Source organism: Mesocricetus auratus, unplaced genomic scaffold (genome assembly GCF_017639785.1).
Source record: "Mesocricetus auratus isolate SY011 unplaced genomic scaffold, BCM_Maur_2.0 Super-Scaffold_100003, whole genome shotgun sequence".
Taxonomy (NCBI): domain Eukaryota; kingdom Metazoa; phylum Chordata; class Mammalia; order Rodentia; family Cricetidae; genus Mesocricetus; species Mesocricetus auratus.
The window spans coordinates 42,232,234-42,250,687 of NW_024429188.1; the positions used below are offsets into that span (position 1 = coordinate 42,232,234).

The 18,454-nt window shown below is 38.4% G+C and overlaps 1 protein-coding gene across 2 annotated transcripts in view; it reads right to left on the reverse strand.

Annotated features, from left to right (window-relative positions):
- Window positions 1–18,454, reverse strand: part of Asb12 (ankyrin repeat and SOCS box containing 12) — a 95,325-nt gene that overhangs the window by 37,062 nt on the left and 39,809 nt on the right. Inside the window, exon 3 of one of the 2 annotated variants that reach the window (XM_040744215.1) lies at window positions 14,102–14,206. The gene's annotated coding sequence lies outside the window, so the exon portion shown is untranslated. Of the gene's footprint in view, window positions 1–1,881; window positions 2,021–14,101; window positions 14,207–18,454 lie in introns of those variants that run through there. The other variant, XM_040744214.1, reaches the window with a different exon arrangement.

Consider the following 18,454-nt stretch of genomic DNA (forward strand, 5'->3'; position numbering starts at 1 on the left):
TGCAGGCAGGAGTAAACTGGCTCTCTCTGTAGGCTCCTGGTCACTTGGTCATCCATCCGGGGGCATGTCGACCTGGTTGCAGTCCCCAGGCCAGGAGATCCAAGAGAGGGCGAGTGGGAGGAATTCGCGTCTAAGATGGGGACCAGGAGCTCACCTATGCCCTCTGCCCTGAGTGTGGGTTGAAGTGGACCAGCTCTCTCTGCAGTCACCTGGTCGCTTGGTTGTCTGTCCTGTGTCAAGTCGACCTGGCTGAGGTCCCCAGGCAAGGAGATCCGAGAGCTCAAAGTATTTTTGAGAAAAATTTTTATCAGTATAAATGATGGTCTTGGGGGAAAATATTTCAACTACAGTACTTCTCAGAGAATACCTGTTTTGAACTTTATTGCAACCAATTTAGCTTTCAAGCACGAATGAAAATTTAACTGGCCAAGGGTTTTTATCTATCACCCTTTCTTCTTTCCTGTGACCTTAACCACAACTAGGACTCCGTAAAGGCAGATGTGTGGTCCTCTATAGAGGATACATGAAAAACAGCCATGAAAATAGTGAAAAGGCAGCAAAGCTTTGGAAGACTATTAGGCTTTTAGTACACTCACACTCTTTTAGAAACACTAAGGGGCAGGGTACTCGTCTTAATATGAAAACCACTGCTCTCTCACATGCCAAGTTATGAGTATGTTTTGTTCAGCAGGTGCAAGATGCATAGGATAAATTAGACAGCTGGTTTCAAAGCACGCTCATCTTCTGTGAAGAAAAAAGAAAACTCACAGAGCATGTAACATCTTTTACTTGCATCGGCATCTAAAGAAGAAGTGGGATAACAGATACTTTCTGTTTGAGAGGGAGACACAGACTCTTACTTTCACAGCTGGAGGATAACGTAACACAACTTCTAAAGGACTTCAAAAGGAACATTTTTGCTTTTAGATAGGCAACATTCTATGCTGCTACCAGAGACTTTGAAAACAGATTTCCTTTAAAAGATAATAAAGCAAGAATCCTTTATGACCCCTAATCTTTCCCTTGTCATTTGTCTCTTTGGTGTCACTTAACTGGTCAGCCATTTTTTTTCAGGTTATATAAAAACAATTTCATAAAAAAATTCGGAGGTTAAGCCATGTCTACTTTTACTTCATTTTAAAATGTTTATATTGAAAATCTGTTCTGTATTTGGCTAGGAGGAAACCTGAAGTAGTTAGTTGCATTCATACTTTTTTGCATCACACATAGACTTAAGTGTTGTTATAATTATTATAAAATATTTGAGATCTAAAGAGAGAAAAATCTAACCAGGTATGGCCTTTGTAGAACACAATAAACTCCTTTTCAGAGTATTTTATTAAAGGTTATTTACATTTTTCAGAATAACTGAAAGAGGTCACTTTACAAAATAGCCTTATAGAAATATTTTAAAATAGTACATAAAACCTAATGGTAACATAAATGTGTCATATATTTAATGAAAGCCAGCAGATAGCAAACATTTTATACAAATTTCCTTAAAAACATCTCTTTCTGTTAAATTCAGGCCAAGCTTAATTTGGTTTGAAAATGCCAGATTTTAAAAATGCCAAAACAGAACAAAATGAAACAAAAATCTCTCCACCACACACAAAACACATAGGGTCCAGTTTGTGTTCTCCAACTACTCTTGGCACACACAAAACACATAGGGTCCAGTTTGTGTTCTCCAACTACTCTTGGGCATGGGGCCTGCTCTGGAGTGTAGTTGATATACCTAGTGATACTTCTTTGGAGACAAGGTATTTTTCCATTTCCCATCAAGAATCAATTGCAAATAGTTTCTTGGTTAATGGTGGTACTTTGTGTGTACTTTCCCTTTTCAGAGCAGTGATTAGACTGACTTGAACATTTACAAACCTTATGGCTGTTGTCACAATCTCTGTGAGTGCATATGTAGAATCAGTCCTGTTATGTCTGAAAGATACAGTTTCCTTGGAGTCATCCATCATCTCTGACTCTTAAAATCTTTCTGCCTCCTCTTCCACATAAATCCCTGAAACCTGAGGGGAGAAGTTTGGTGAAGACATTCAATTTAGGACTAAGTGCCCCAAAGTCCTTGACTCTCTTCACATTGTCTAGTCATGGGTTTCTATATTAATGCCCATCTACTACAAGAAGCTTCTTTGATGTGTGTTGAATACAACGCTGTTCTATGGGTATATCAGTATGTTATCAGGGTCATTTTTATTGCTATTTTCCTTTAGTAAGGTAGTAGTAGGTTTTCCCCTAGGCCCATGACCTATCTAGCTTCAGGTTCTTGGCTGTTTTAGCAGTGTCAGGTACAAATTCCATGTCATGAAGTAGACTTAAAATTTAATCCAAATTGGTTGGTTATTCTCATAACATTTGTGTCACTATTGCACAAGTATATCTTGCACTCTTGTTGCTGTTGTAGTTCATAGATCTGTAGTTGGATAATACTAATGATTACCTTTCTCTTCTCTGGTAGTTTGTTTTTATTTTCCTTTATTTTTTGATTTTTGATTGGGAGAGACAGATAAAGAATGAAGCTGAATTTATAGGGAGGTCAGGAGAATCTAAGAGGAGTTTGGGGAAGGGGAAAACATGATCAAAATTATTGTACAATTCTTACAATTTACTTAATTTTAAGTGACCCCATTAGCCTTCCAGGTATTTTAATTTTCTTTCTTTGTTTTCTTACACTATATAAATATGGTATGCAGAGAGAGAGAGAGAGCAGGCATTCAGGCTGTCTTCCCTCAGCTATTGATATCAACTTGCTATTAAAGAAGCCTCTGGAAGTTTGGTAACTGAACAACTGCACAAAGTATATTTCATCTATGTTGGATTACTGTTACAAATTCTGTTTATTCTTTCTTTTCAAATTCATGGCCTCTTTTTCATCAATTGTTATTGCATACATTATATGTATATGCATGTGTATTCTGAAACATATCCTGCTCAGTCTGTGTAATGTTACTTGTGTGTATGTTTTCAGGACTGACCATTTGGTATTAGATAACCAATTATTTCCCACTCCTAGCCTGTAGTTCTATGGGTAGGGTGGAGTGTCCTAGTCTTTTCTCCATCCACTTTGGCATACCTAATATTGTTCTTGTTCAGATCATGCTAAGGTAGATGTATTGATGAGACTTTAAGGATGTAGCTTCCATCATTCCTAGGAAATGCAATCTCATGGCAAACTCCCTGATCATCTGACTCTTACAATCATTCTGCCCCCTCTTCCACAATGTTCTTTGAGCCATAAGTACAGTAGTGTTTTGTAGCTGTATTCATTGGTACTGGTTCTTACCTTTTTTATAAATTACTTGTATTTTATAGCTTCCTTACATCCAGAGTTACCAATTAAATCTATGAAAAGAAATACTTTTTTTTAACCAGAAGTCAAGTACACAAATAGCAGCATCTGATTATTTCAGTTATACAGGGAACAAATTGTAGATGAGGATCAGAGATTTATTAGATAATTGTCTTGAAACTTAAAAATTCTAGGCTCACTGGACATGTTGGCACATACATGTAATCTCAGTCCTGGAGAGGATGAGGAAGGATGATTTCAAGTTTGTCCTGTGGTTCATAGCAAGGGGAGTGTGAGGTAGAGTAGGAAGCAAAGGAATACTGTATAGAAAGCTAGAGGAGAAATAGTAAATTTGAAAATATGGACACGCCTTGTTCAACCATAGATCACACCTGCCAGAAGCCCAGGTAGGCTCCCCCAGACCTCCCCCACTCTCTCCATTACCCCAGACCCAATTCTCATGGTCACACTTAGTGCTGCAACAGAACACCAGGGGCAGTCCCCCCCCACTCATGATGCCTGTGGATTCCTCAGACTATCTTTCCCTGGCCTCTACTTCCCTCAGCCTCCAATCCCCAGTGAACACAGCAGCAGAACAGACCCATAAAATAGGCAACACTCCACCAATACACTATCTGATTATCTAGAGAGGAAACAGAAACCAAGGAACAAAACACCCAACCAACCGAGACAAACCCAGAAATCAGCAACTAGACCTATAACCATTCCCAAACCAGATGCCTAGATGCCAGTTTAAGAATACAATCAATAACAGCCAGGGCCTCATGTCTCTACCACAGCCCAGCTATTCTACCACAGTGGGTCCTGAATATTCCAACACAGCTGAATAATAAGAAAAAGACCTTAAAAACAACTACATGAAGATGATAGAGGTTCATAAACAGGAAATTGATATATCCCTTAAAGCAATCCAGGAAAAAACAATCAAATGGAGGAAATGAATAAATCCTTTAAAGAAAGTCAAGAATAAATCAATTGAAGGAAACAAGTAAAACTATTCAAGACCTGAAAATGGAAACAGAAGCAATAAAGAAAACACAAACTGAGGGAATCCTGGAAATGAAAAATTAGGGAAACAAGACAGAAACTACAGAGACAAGCTCACCAACAGAGTACAAGAGATAATCTCAGGCATTGAAGATACGATAGAACAAATGCATATATTAGTCAAAGAAAATATTAAAGCCAAAATTGTCCTGACACAAAATATCCAGGAAATCAAGGACACTATGAAAAGACAAAACTTAAGAATAGGAATAGAGGAAGAAAAAATCCATCTCAAAGGCCCAGAAAATGCTTTCAACAAAATCTTAGAAGAAAAAAATTCCCTAACCTAAAGAAAGAGATGCCTATAAAAGTACAAGAAACATACAGAACATCTAGTAGATTGGATCAGAATAGAAAATCCCCTCACCACATAATAATCGAAACACTAAACACAGAGAACAAAGAAAGAATATTAAAATCAGCATAGGAAAGGGACCAAGTAACATATAAAGGCAGACCTATCAGAATTACACCTGACTGCACAGTGGAGATTCCAAAAATCAGAAAGGCTTGGACAGATGTCTTGCAGACTCTAGGACACTACAAATGCCAACCAAAACTACTATACCCAGCAAAATTTTCAATACCATAAACGCAGAAAATAAGATATTCCGTGATAAAACCAAATGTGAACAATATATATCTACAAATTCAATACTACAGAAGGTACTAGCAATAAAATCCAAGCTAAGGAGGTTAGCTACACACATGAAAACACAGGAAGTAAATAATAATCTCACATATGTAAAACCAAAAGAAGGGAAACACACACACACACACACACACACACACACACACACACACACACGCCGCCACCACCACCAACAAAAATAATAGGAATTAGCTTTATCAATGGACTCAATTCCCCCAATAAAAAGACACAGATTAAAAGAATGGATATGAAAGCAGGACACATCCTTTTCCAGACACCTTAACATCAAGGATAAATATTACATCAGTGTAAAGAGTTGGAAAAGGATACTCCAAGCAAAGGGATCTAAGATGCAAGCTGGTTGCAGCTATTTTAATTTCTAGCAAAATAGATTTCAAGTAAAAATTACTGGCTGAAAAACAAAGAAATGTTCAACATCCTAATCCATCAGGAAAATGCAAATCAAAAGTATTTTGAAATTCCATCTTACACCTGTCAGAATGGCTAAGGCCAATAACACAAGTGGCAGCTCATGCTGGTAAGGATGTAGAGCAAGGTGAACACTCTTCAAGTACGAACTTGAACAGCCACTATAGAACTCAATACGACAGTTCCTCAGAAAGTTGGGAATCAAAATACTCAAAACCCAGCTATACCACTGCTGGACAGGTACCCAAAGGATGGTCCTTCCTACCACAAGGACACTTGTTCAACTATGTTCACAGTGGTTTATTTATAATAGCCAGAAACTAGAAACAACCTAGATGTCCCTCAACAGAAGAATGTATGAAGAAAATGTGGCACATTTACACAATGATGCTTTACTCAGTGGTTAAAAAACTGACAGTGTGACATTTGAAGTCAAGTGGATGCAATTAGAAAAAAAATCCTGACTGAGCTAATCCAGACCCAGAAAGACAAATACGGTATGTATTCACTTATAAGTGGATATTATCTATTAAGTGAATGATAACTGAGCTACATTCCACAGACCAGAGAGATTAGGTAAAGATGAGGGCTCTATTGGGAAGCATGTATCTCCCTGGGAAGGGGAAATAAAATAGATTCTGTAGATGGACTGGGGACAGGTGAGGATGAGAACAGGAGGGACCAGGTAAGAGTGGGGTAGGGAAAGAGGGAGAGAGTGCAGAAAGATAAGATGGAATTGGGGTGCACTTGAGGAGTGAAGTGGAAACCTAGTACAGTGGAAATTTCCTGGAATATATGAGGGTGACTTTAGTGAGGACTCCTAATAGTGGAAGATACAGAGTTTGAAGTGGCCATCTTTTGTAGCCAGACAAGGCTTCCAGTGGTGGGACTAGGTTACATTTAGTTACACTGTTTGCCCAGAAGGTCCTGTGGAAATCCCTAAACATCTCTGGCTGATGCTAGGACAGAGAGTCATTCTCTGAAAACTGTCAGTTGGGCACCATTGCTGAAGACAACCTCCACTCAGCTGGTGTGGGCTTGGAGCTTTACCCACAACCAGACATGCAGAGAGGGTCTAAATTGAAGGTCTCTATTGGGTCCCTCTCTTCAGAGACTGAGAAACCTCTCGGAAGAGGGAGGAGAGGAAACATCATAGGCATCAGATGGGCCTGCATGAGTCTGCATCAGGTCCTCTGCATGTATGTTATAGCTGTTAGCTTGATGTACTTGTGAGATTGCTAACAGTGGCAGTGTGTATATCTCTCTTTTTGCCTGTTCTTGAGACGCTTCCTCCTATCTGGTTGCCACGTCCAGCTTTTGCCTTGTCTTAATTGTTCCTTGTTTTGGCCTGTGTAGTTGTCTTCTCTTCTCTCAGAGGCCTGCTCTTTTCTGAAGAGGGAACTGGCAAAAACCATGACTGAAAACACAGTCTGAAAAATGAAAACCTAGCAAAAGTATTAACCCCAAGTGGAGGATCTTGTATAAAGACGAGCACATTTTTTCACACAGAAGGGTTCTTTTCAAAAGTAATACACACACACACACACACACACACACACACACACACATATATATATATACATATATATATGTATATATATCTTATATATGATATATGTATATACAAATTAGATACCATTAAGCCTCATTTGGCCTTGAATTATGCAGCTGTGGGTGCTGGCCATTGAAATCTGTTTTTTTCCTTTCCAAATTGCTGGGATTATAAGTATGTGTTGCCATGCAAAGAAAACCCATTAGATTTTAAAAGTCATGTCTACTGTATCAAAATCCACAAAGTATATGATACCTATATAAGTAAAATAAGAGGTCCTCAAAAGGCTTGTTTTGTAAAATAATAGATAAACATACAAATTATGTTTCAACAAGGGATAAAGCACTAAGATGTTCAGTTGCTTGTATAATTATGTCAAGAATAACAAGAATATTGGTTGGTCAAAAATGACAAGAACCATATTTTTAACTAGCATGTTTTACCCATAGTATCATAGAGTTAATCTAGATACAGAGAAAACTTACTATAAAAAATTACCTTTGGGGCTGACAAGATGGCTCAAAGGTTAAAGACATTTGTCACCAAGTCTTATGAGTTTGACTCTTGGGATCCATATGGTAAAAGGAGAGACTCCTATGAGTTGTCCTTTGACATCTGTATTTACACTGTGGCATTCACACTCATACTCATATACACACAAATATACAGATATAATAAAATTTTATCAAAAAGGAATTCTATTAATCAATATTAACATAGACCTCAATGATTTGAAATTGATGATTTTATACTACACTGAGTTAGACCTGTGGGCTATTTACAAAAAGGAGAATTAGCTAAAAGAATATTATAACAAGACAGAGCTTTAATATGGGTTGGGGAGAATGACTGCCGTAAATAAGAAAATATTCCTTGTATGTTATAAACCAAGCACCTCATGAACTCATGCTAACATAGCCATGATTCAAATATATCTGAAAGTAAATTTTCTCTTAAAATAGTCTGCAATTCATGGATACCTGCTGCATAACACTTCTCCACCTTTGCAACAAGGTCGTAATTTTCCCCTGTGATATTTTTACTTTAACCTCAGGCTAGAGCAATGAGGGTAGAAAGGCAGGGACGTGTAATCATAATCATTAAGGAAACAGGCAGTGTAAGGAGGCATCTCAACAGAAAGGCAATGTTTCTAAACTTATATCCCACCTTAGAAATTAATAACATGTTATTTTCTTAATTACATTCTGGACTGTTTATACTGGCCACTACATCAGAAAGGGCTATAAATCTTCTTCTAGAAGGGAGGAGTGCCCTAGTCATACCAGTTTAAACCAACTGAAAGAGCAGCATAACCCTGCTTGGCACAAGGCTAACTGTGGCCTTTGTAGCCTATCTTCTTCTTGCTGCCCTTGGGGATAACTGTTTTCAAAGATAACCATGTCACCCATAATGTCCATAACCTCAAAGAAATCTGGGATTCCAGAAAAGCCTCTGGCATCAGAAATAGCCATGCTCCCAGGGATGCCAAGTGTTTAGAGATTATCAAAGCCTCCGATATGTCTGTATTCCCAGAGATTCCCATGACTTTGAAGATATCCACACTCCCAGAGAAGTTCATTTATGGTCACAGTAGGTTTATTTATGATGCTACAGCAGTCGTGATAGAGGTATGTATACTGGATTTTTGTTTGATCTATCTGAGCAAAGGCTTCCTCTGGACAGGGTGCCATTTAGACCTCCACTGACAGGAAGCTTAGAGGATTAAATAACTTCCCAAGTTCAAGGACGATGCATTCCTTAATTGACATCTCTTCTAGTGACTCATTACAGGTTTCTAGTTTCTGTCTCCAGAACAAAGAATGACATATAAAAGAACTAAAGAGAAGAAAGTAGCCTACAGGGATCCTGCTTCTATTATTTATACGTGGCAAATTGTTCTTTCTACTGGCCAGGTTGGGCACTGCACAGCAGGAGTGCACAGCAAGATATCCCGAGATGTCTAATTTATGAGGCCATAGTGAAAACGCATAGAAGTGGAAGTATGCTTGGGAAAAGGAGGTCCCAAGGGTATGGAGAGATGGATATGTGCAGTGGGGGGTAATGAACAAACAGAACAGCTTAAGTGTTCATAGGAGGCAGAAGGTTCAAAGACCTCTAACTTGTCAAGATTGGCTGGTGATAAGGCAGTGGAACTGCATAGTATTTGTAATCAATCCCTGAGATTTCCAGCATGACTGATTTGGTTGCAAAGAGTGTGTAGCTGAGGTCAGGTGTCCTGATACATGAGACCTGAGAACTCTAATCTGTCCTGTTGGTATGAGAACAGCAGACAAAAAGGAAGGCTGGTGGTCCTAAGATCTCTAACCTGTACAGGCAGCAGTGACAGGAGTACATAGCAGTGCTAGGGGTCCCAAGACATCTAACCTATTTGGTCAGGGCTATGGCTGGGAATCTCCTTTGGGGACTTTCCTCCTTACCTTTTCTAGTTCATGCACATTGATCTCAAGCATTGTTTTGCTTTCTAATTTCTTGAAAGCTCCCTAATATACTCTTTCTTTGGGCTTGCTGCCCCATGTCAAAAATATATACCCCACATCTTAGACAAAAAGAAGCTAAAAATGGGTTAGTGAAGTAATTAGCTGGAGGAATTAATCACCAGTATTTTTGTATGCCAAGAAAATACTAGTCTGGTAGGTGAGAAGGTCTCCAAAGTAATATAACTTTAATGGTATTAAAGACTATACCTACTAATAATTGAAGAATAAAGGTTCCAGAAGAAAGATCTCTGGAGAAGAAGACACTTGGACCACAATAAACTTAAAGTACTTTTAAAAATAAAGAGAAACTTTAGAGAAAATTGTAGGTTCCATGTAGTTTGAAGTGGAAGGAATAACATTAACAAGATGGCAGAATCAGAAGGCATGGCTTCTCTTTCCCTACATGGCCACACCAATTCAATGGCAGCCTAAGGACCAGTCCTTTCGTGAGAAATTCAGACATTAACCGAAAGGCTCTTGTTCCTATAATAAATGTCACACTTGCCACATTAAAACAAATAGGAAAAGTAGAAACATCCACCCATCACAATGTTAATTCCAAGCAGGTTCTACAGACAGGAGGGAACCTCCACTCACAGCTTCTACCTGAGCTGTAATCTCAATTCTGTGAAAGAACTGGATCACACATCTAATATCCCAACTTCTCCAAGTCCCAACCTGAATAGCTGGACCCTTCCATGTCTTAGAGCTAACAGAGCCTTGTATTTTACGAAGGACTGTGGAGTTTAAAATGGCAGCTTTAACTATCAGGCAAGTATTAAACACACCTCTTTTTTCTGAGCTGAACAAAGAAGTGGTTGAAAATTCTACCTCTCTCCTTCTTGCCGGGGCATGAAGGAGTTAAGCCAGGCATTCAATACTCTAACTTCACTGGAAGCTTCCAAAAAATGTCATCTGCAGAATTTGTGGAGGAGTGCTCATGAAACTGGGCATGCTCTACATACCTGGGATATATTAATACCAAGTCAAAAGTTCTGATCAGATTGACAGCTCAAAGGTCTTCTTTACAAAGTCAACCCACAGGACCAGAGAGGTGCCATTTTTTGCTTATGTAAGGATACCAACACAGTCAAGGAAAATCAAGAAAAAGAGAAGCATAAACAAAAGAAAAAGATAAAACAAACAAACAGGGAAGACAGCTTAAGGGATGTTGTCAGACATTATATTGAAGGTAGGAATCTTAGGGGAAGATAGGAGAAGAGACTATGATTTTTAAAATCTTCTAGGCAAATCAAGTAGTAGTTACACACCTGTTTAATCCCAGCATTCAGTAGGTAGTGCAGGTGGATCTCCATGAGTTCGAGGCCAGCCTGGTCTACAGAGTGAGTTCCAGGATGTCCAGGGCTATACAGGGAGACCCTGTCTCAAAAAAACAAAAACAACAACAAAAATGGCCAGACATGGTGGCACACACCTTTAATCAAAGTACACAGGAGGCAGATACGGGTAGATTTATGGAGTTTCAAGCAAGCCTGGTCTACATAGAAAGTTCCAAGCTAGCAAACTGCATAATAAGACCCTGGCTCAAAAAAAAGCTGAAAATTCTGCAAATCCAAGAAAAGAAATAGGTATCTGCCTTAGTTAGGAATCCTATTGCTGCTATGAAACACCGTGACCAACAATGCAAGTTGGGAAGGAAAGGGTTTATTTGACGTCCACTTCCATATTGCTGTTCATCACTGAAGAAAGTCAGAATGAGAACTCAAGCAGGGTTAGAACCCAGAGGCAGGAGCTTATATAGAGAACAGGGAGGGGAGCTGCCATGGCTGTTCAGGCCAAATTCTTATAGAACCCAGGACCACCAGCCTAGGATGGCCCCTCCCACCATGGGCTGAGCCCTCTTGCATTGATCACTAAATGAGAAAATGCCTTACAGCTAGAGCTCAAAGAGGCATTTCCTCAGCTGAGGTTCCTTTGGTAATGTTAACTTGTGTCAAGTTACACACAAAAATACCCAGTACAATATTGGATTTTAAAAAAATCACAAATAAGGTGAACTGAAAGAAATTCCCACTGAGATACATAATAGTCAAGCTATCAGAAGCTAATGAAAGCAGCAAGTGAAAACATAATTTATATAAAAATGGAAGTTTCCATCTAAGAGTTCAACAAAATCCTAACATGCCAGAATCAGGTCATTCTATTGCAATGATAGATTCAAACTACTAAAAGTGGAAAGAGAATCTTACCAATCAAGAATGCAATGGGAGATGAAGTTGTCTTTCAAAAGTTAAGTGAGAAAATTAGCTTCCAGGACAGATAAAAACTGAAGGATTTCATTACCACTAGACCTGCCTTGTAGAAAAGGCTCATGGAGTTCTTCAAGCTGAAGGACTGGTACAGCAGCACCACACTAGCATGAGAAAGTTTGTGACTTGCTAACTTTAATAAAGGCAAATATTTAGATAAATCTAGAAAATCACATTGCACTGTTGGTGGTCAATAAAGCCATGTTTATATTCCTTCTCGGGACTCTAAATGAAGATGCTATCCCTTTAAAAACGTATTCCAACAAACTTGATATGCCATGCTTGGATGATACCCATGGGAGGCCTGCTCTTTCCTGAAGAGAAACAGAGGAGGGGTGCACGGGGAAGCAGAGAGAAGGTGGGGGGGCAATGGGAGGAGAGGATGCAAAATAAATGAAAATTTAATTAATAAAAAAGAAAGTATTCCGAACTGTGAAATGCATGGTGGACTTATTGGTGGCCATTTTTCACCAGATCTGTTCAGATAGGAAGGGAAAGGCTGATTGTCACTTAGAAGGGAAATACATCGTTTCTCCACCTTGAGCCTCAGTTTCTTATTAAAAACTAGTATGGTTTGAAAGCCCCTCATCCTTTACCCTGCAAAATAGATGATAAACTTGGGAGGATTTTTTAAAAGAAGCAATGCCCTATTTAATTATTAAAATTGTCACAGTTTTGCAAAAAGCTTTGATTCTGGTTGTATTCCCTGAGGTTATGCTTCTCCCTGTCCATTATCTGAATGGTCATCTTTAGTCACCAAAGTTAAGCACTTTTTCTCTTGGTGGCTTATGATGTATTTTATTTAGCAATTTGACATAAATATATGTACCCCTCCAATGTAAACATTATATTATAGTGTCCTTGGATATTTATTTACTTGTTTATTTTTTGTTTGTTTTATTTTGGGGTGTTTTGAGACAAGAGTTTTATGTAAAACCATCTGACCTCAGAGTCACTGTGTAGCCGACAATGGCTTTAAATATGTGATCAGTCTGCCACTACTTCTGATTGATGGGACAATAGGCATGCACCATTAGACTCAGTTTCACTAATTTTCCTTTGTTAATTTGGAATGAATACAGAGTAGTGGGCACCCTAGGCAAGTATTTTACCACTAAGCTATCCACCCAGCCAGAGCAATTGTTTCTTAAGGTCATATTAACTTACTATTTCTTTCTATGCAAATGCACACTTGAGTTTTGGCAACTTTATTTAAGTGAAATTATGGTTTTCATTTTCTACAAAAGAAAGTGTTTGTGTTAGAAAAATCATAAAATTAACTACCCACCCTACAGGAGTATTGATATACTTTGCTGAAGTGGTTGAATCATTAATCAGGTTCATCTTCCAAATGATACCAAGTTAAATTACTTGGATTCCAAAAGTAGATATATACTGGATGTTTTTTAAACTTCCTATGATTTTGGAATAAAATTTTCTGTATAAAAGCATGAAAAACTATGAAACTAACCAAATATGATTCTGGTGAGAATAATATAAAAGTCAACCTCTGAAAGCAGAAATACAAAGCAGTATTTGAATTAATATGGAGAACATAAAGAAATTTCAGTGAGGACAAACCAGTATTTATGGGATTTGTTTCTTAGAAAGACAAAAATTAAGTCTTGGAATCCGGATCAGAAAACAGTAGTAAGTCTAATATTCAGACAGATAAGCCCAGAGGCTAGCCTCTATACATGGTATCTATTTAACTTTGCAATAATTTTTGAACCTTTCCTACTTGTGATGGTTTAACTGAAAAATGTCCCATATAGACTCAGGCACTTGGTGTCCAGTTGGTGGCAGGGTTTGGGGAAGTTTAAGAGGTACAGCCTTACTGGAGGCCACTGGGAGTGGAATTTGCAAGTTTAAAGCCTTACTCTACTCCCAGTTGGTTCTCTCTGCTTTAAGCTTGTGGTTTGTGACATGATCTATCTGATTCCTGCTCCTGTCACCAATCCTGCTTGCTCACATGCCTCTCATCATGAGGATTCCTTTCCCTCTGGAACTGTAAGCCAAAGTAAATCCCTCCTTCCATAAGTGGCTATTGATTATGGTGCTTCAATACAGCAATAGAAAGTAAAAGAATGGATAACAAACTCTTATAGAAACCTACCTTCTGATAGGCACTGAAGCATGTTAAATGTCCCAGAAAAAGTATAAAGGAGTTACATCCCATGTTTAATACAAAGCAGCTAAGTTGAAAAAAAACCCAGCTATTTCATAGTTTTAGAGCTCCTTTGTGTAAAATGACAAGTTTGTCCAAAGTTCTTTTATTCACTCCCAATCTATTACTCACATAAAGGAAAATATTACTTGTTGTCTTACCTTTAATTTGCTGGATATCCTGTGAGATTGGTCTAGATGGATGCTGGTCACTGAGCAGATCTGTGATGCGTGAACCGAGACATTGGTCTTTTCAACCTTTGCTACCTGTTAAGAAAAGGCAAAAAGTACAATAAGCAATCTTTGCATCATAAGCTATGTTAATAGGGTTTCCAAATACTGTCCATGTGGCACAGAGAATCTATTCTTAATGTACTATAATAATTTCTTGTCATAACATCAGAACTTTCTTATGTGGAATAAAAAGAAAACAACAGAGTGAAAAAGTAGAGCTTACTTAATGGGAAAAGAGAACAAAAATAATATTCTGTGACATGGAGTTAAGGTAAAAGTGGAGTTCTAAATTCACAAAACTAAAATAAGCAAGGATCAATACTTAGAGGAAGGAACCAGTAAGAATTATAAATTATGATTAAAATCATAAATCTATTCCTTCAGATTAGAAAATTATTTCCCTTAATCATTTATTCTTACTAAAACAAATTCTTTTACAATTTTCTGATTTTATAAAATCAACATTGGATGTTTTGGCAAGGGTAAATATTGGTCATTCATTTATTCATTTTTATGTCACTCTATAAGCAATATATATCAACAAAGACAATCAGTTTCTGCTTTTGAAGAGCCCACAATATAAAAAGTTTCAATGAAGCAATTGTAGTTTCAATGAAGCAATTGTAGTTTCCTCAGGCTGGTCTGTGGTCATATCTGTCAGAGGTTAACATATCATAATTGATGTAGAAAATTCCAGCCCACTTTGGGTGGCACCATCTTTAGACAGTGATCCTGAGCAGTTTAAGAAAGGAAGCCCATGAGTGAGTAAGCTGGAAAGTTCCTCCATGGTTTCTGCTCCAAGTTACTGCCTGAGTTCCTGTCCTGACATTCCTCAGTGATGGACTGTGACCTAGAAGTATAAGGCAATAAATCATATCATCCAATAAGTGACAACAAAAATTAAACTAGAATAATAACCAAAAAGATCAATTAAAGTGAACATTGTCAAGATAAAAAAGCATTTGCCAAATGGACAAAGGAGAAAGAACATTCTGTTGGGGGGAATAAATCACTGTATACACACAAACACGGGCATAGTGGGGGTGGATGAGAACACACTGTCCAGGAGGCCAAGGGTCGATTAGATGTGCATTTTCAAAAGAAAATTTTGGTAGCAGTAAGGAGCACAGACCTAGAGTAAATTAGTTTGGATATAGGCAGAAGTAAAGGAAATACTAGTAGTAACTGAAGTAAGGAAACAGTAGTGGAGCCACAGAGACATTTGCATATCCATGATTATTGCTGCACTTTTCAAAATAGCTAAACTACAGAACTAACAATGAGACTTTACGTGGCTTTCAGAAGGATGGAATTATCAAATGCGTAGGAAACTGGATAAAGCTGGAGATCATTATATTAAGAGAAATAATCCAGACTCAGAAAGACAAATTTTGCACATATTGCATGTTCTCCTTTGTGTGTGTGTGTGTGTGTGTGTGTGTGTGTGAGAGAGAGAGAGAGAGAGAGAGAGAGAGAGAGAGAGAGAGAGAGAGACCTCAGCCCAGTGACAACCTGATTATAGGTGTATCTCTTGAGATCTATTTACTGGAGACTTCAATTCTCGATTCAAACCCAGCATCTCTCTAACCCTTTCATTCTATATCTCCAGTTTAGTCTTTGCTTTACTGCAACATATTTGCATGATATCCTCTTTCTATCACATCTCCAACTTCCTGAGGAACCCACCCCTTGGCATGGACAGGATCCCCTTAGCCCTTCCCTCTCAGTCTTTTCTCCTAGCCCACCTCCATTTATCTCTGACACACACCAACCTGCAGGAGCATTCCCTACCAAGCAGCTCACAGCCATCACACTTTCCTAAAATCCAGAGAAGATTGCAAATAGATCCATATTTTTTTGGTTTTCCGAGACAGGGTTTCTCCGTATTGCTTTGGAGCCTATCCTGGCACCCACTCTGTAGACCAGGCTGGCCTCGAACTCACAGAGATCCGCCTGCCTCTGCCTCCTAAGTGCTGGGATTAAAGGTGTGGGCCACCAACACCCAGCTAGATTCATATGTATTATACACACAAATCAATTATGAATGAATGAAGGACCTCAACATAAGGCAATATACCCTGAATCTGAAAGACGAGAAAGTGGGGAATAGCCTTGAATTCTCTGGCGCAGTAGAGGACTTTCTGAACAGAGCACTGTTAGCACAGGTACTAAGATCAATAATTAAATGGAACTCATAAATCTGAAAAGTGCCTATACAGCGAAGGACAACATCATTCAGACAAATGACACCATATAGAATGGGAAAAGATCTTTATCACACATATATCTGATAGAGGGTTAATATCTAAAATATATAAAGAACTTAAAAACTGGACACCAAGTGAACAAATAAACAAGGGGTAGAGAACTAAATAATTCTCTTATATTTTTGGTTGTGAGCCTAGCTTTTAATTACTGAGGCATCTCTCCAGCCAAACTAAACAGTTCTCAAAAGATGAAACACAAATGGCTGAAGAACACTTAAAGAAATGTTCAACATTCTTAGTCATCAGGGAAATGCAAATTAACCCTACTTTGAGATTTCATCTTACATCAGTCAGAATAGCCATGGTCAATAAAAAATGACAGCTTATGCTGTCAAGAATGTGGGGTGAGGGGAATACTCCTCCATTGCTGGTGGGAGTACAAACTTGTATAGCTACTTGGGAAATCAATGTGGTGGTGATTTCTCAGAAAATTGGGAATCAATCTACCTTGAAATCTACTTAAACCATTCTTTGGCATATACCCAAAGGACTCTACATCCTACTACAGAGATACTTGCTCATCCTTGTTCATTGCCACTCTATTAGAAAGAGTCCAGATGTCCATCAACAGATGAATGGATAATGAAAATGCAATACATTTACACAATGAATATTATACAGCTGTTAAAGATGAAATTTGCAAGTAAATGATGAAAATAGAAAAAAATCATTCTGAGTAGCGTAACCTAGACCCGTAGACAAATATAGTATGTATTCACTTATATGGAAAGGTAGCATCTAAGCCTTCATTAGGCATGCTACAATTAGTATAATGACAGAGACTAGATAAGGAGTAAGGGACTGGGAGGAGGGGAGTGTTAAGGTGGAATCTTCACCCCAGCCCCTGGCATCCATATACCCAAAGAGTCTGGGATGTTATGTTGGAGGTTCCACCCAGGCCACCCCCCCCAGCATCTCCCTCCAAACCCTGCTGTATCTCAGAACCCACCAAATGATGGCCCCTCCCCCAGAAATACTCAAGACCATTCCCACAGGTATTTAAACTGTTCCCAAGAGAACAGACTTGTGGCTTTTACAGTTTCCCTTTTCTGTCCTCTTTGGGGACCTGGAAGGCCATCCGGGAGGGTTTATCCATTAAACGTGGGCTTTTTCTAACTTGGTTTCATTCATTTAGATTGCTGCATCAGCGGAGAAGCTTAAGGGGTGTAGAAACTTCAATTACAATGAAAGCAGTACACAAGACTAGAAAAGTAAAGACTTTAAGGCTAGATTATTTGAAACAGTTAACTATGCATATGTCCCTTTTCACATTTTAAAAAGGATTTATTTTCTATTTATGTGTGTGTGAGAGTCTGTAAGAGGATGCCAAATTTCCTTGAACTGTATTTATAGGTAGGTGATATGGGTGCTGGGAAGGTAAACCAGGTCTTCTGCAAGAGCATCAGGTGCTCTTAACCACTTAAGTTCTCCAAACCTTGAAAACTTTCAAGCATTTTGTTTCTGCACCCCCCCCCCACGCACACACACTATTGCTTTCAATTGTCATAGAAAACCGTCAATCTTTTTAAAAATTTTTTCAGCTGAATGACTAGAGTGGGGTGAATAGAGAGTTGTCACGTAGGGATACCTAAAAATAAAACTTCAAAATAGGAAAATGCATATTCCAGATTTGTTTTATAAACACACATGCACAAACGTAGAAACATCAGAGAGTACCTGAGATTGAAGGACCACCAGAAATCACCTAAGAATTTTTAAGCTGACATTCAGGATCTGTGGATCTCCTGACATTTATATCCATTTTCTACATGCATTTTAGAGGAGGGGAATTAATCACATTCTTAAAGAATTATGTTTATCCTTCATTCTAGTCCAACAGCTTTCCGGTACAGATGGAAAAACTGAGAGTACACAGTGAAATCCTGGCAGAGATGAATCCAAAAACTTTTTTTCCATATTTTTTCACAATTGCTGACTACTAACTCCTATAATTAAAATCAGGCAAGTTCTTAAATAATGCTGCCATGCGGACCAGCCTTCAGCAGTTCAGGGA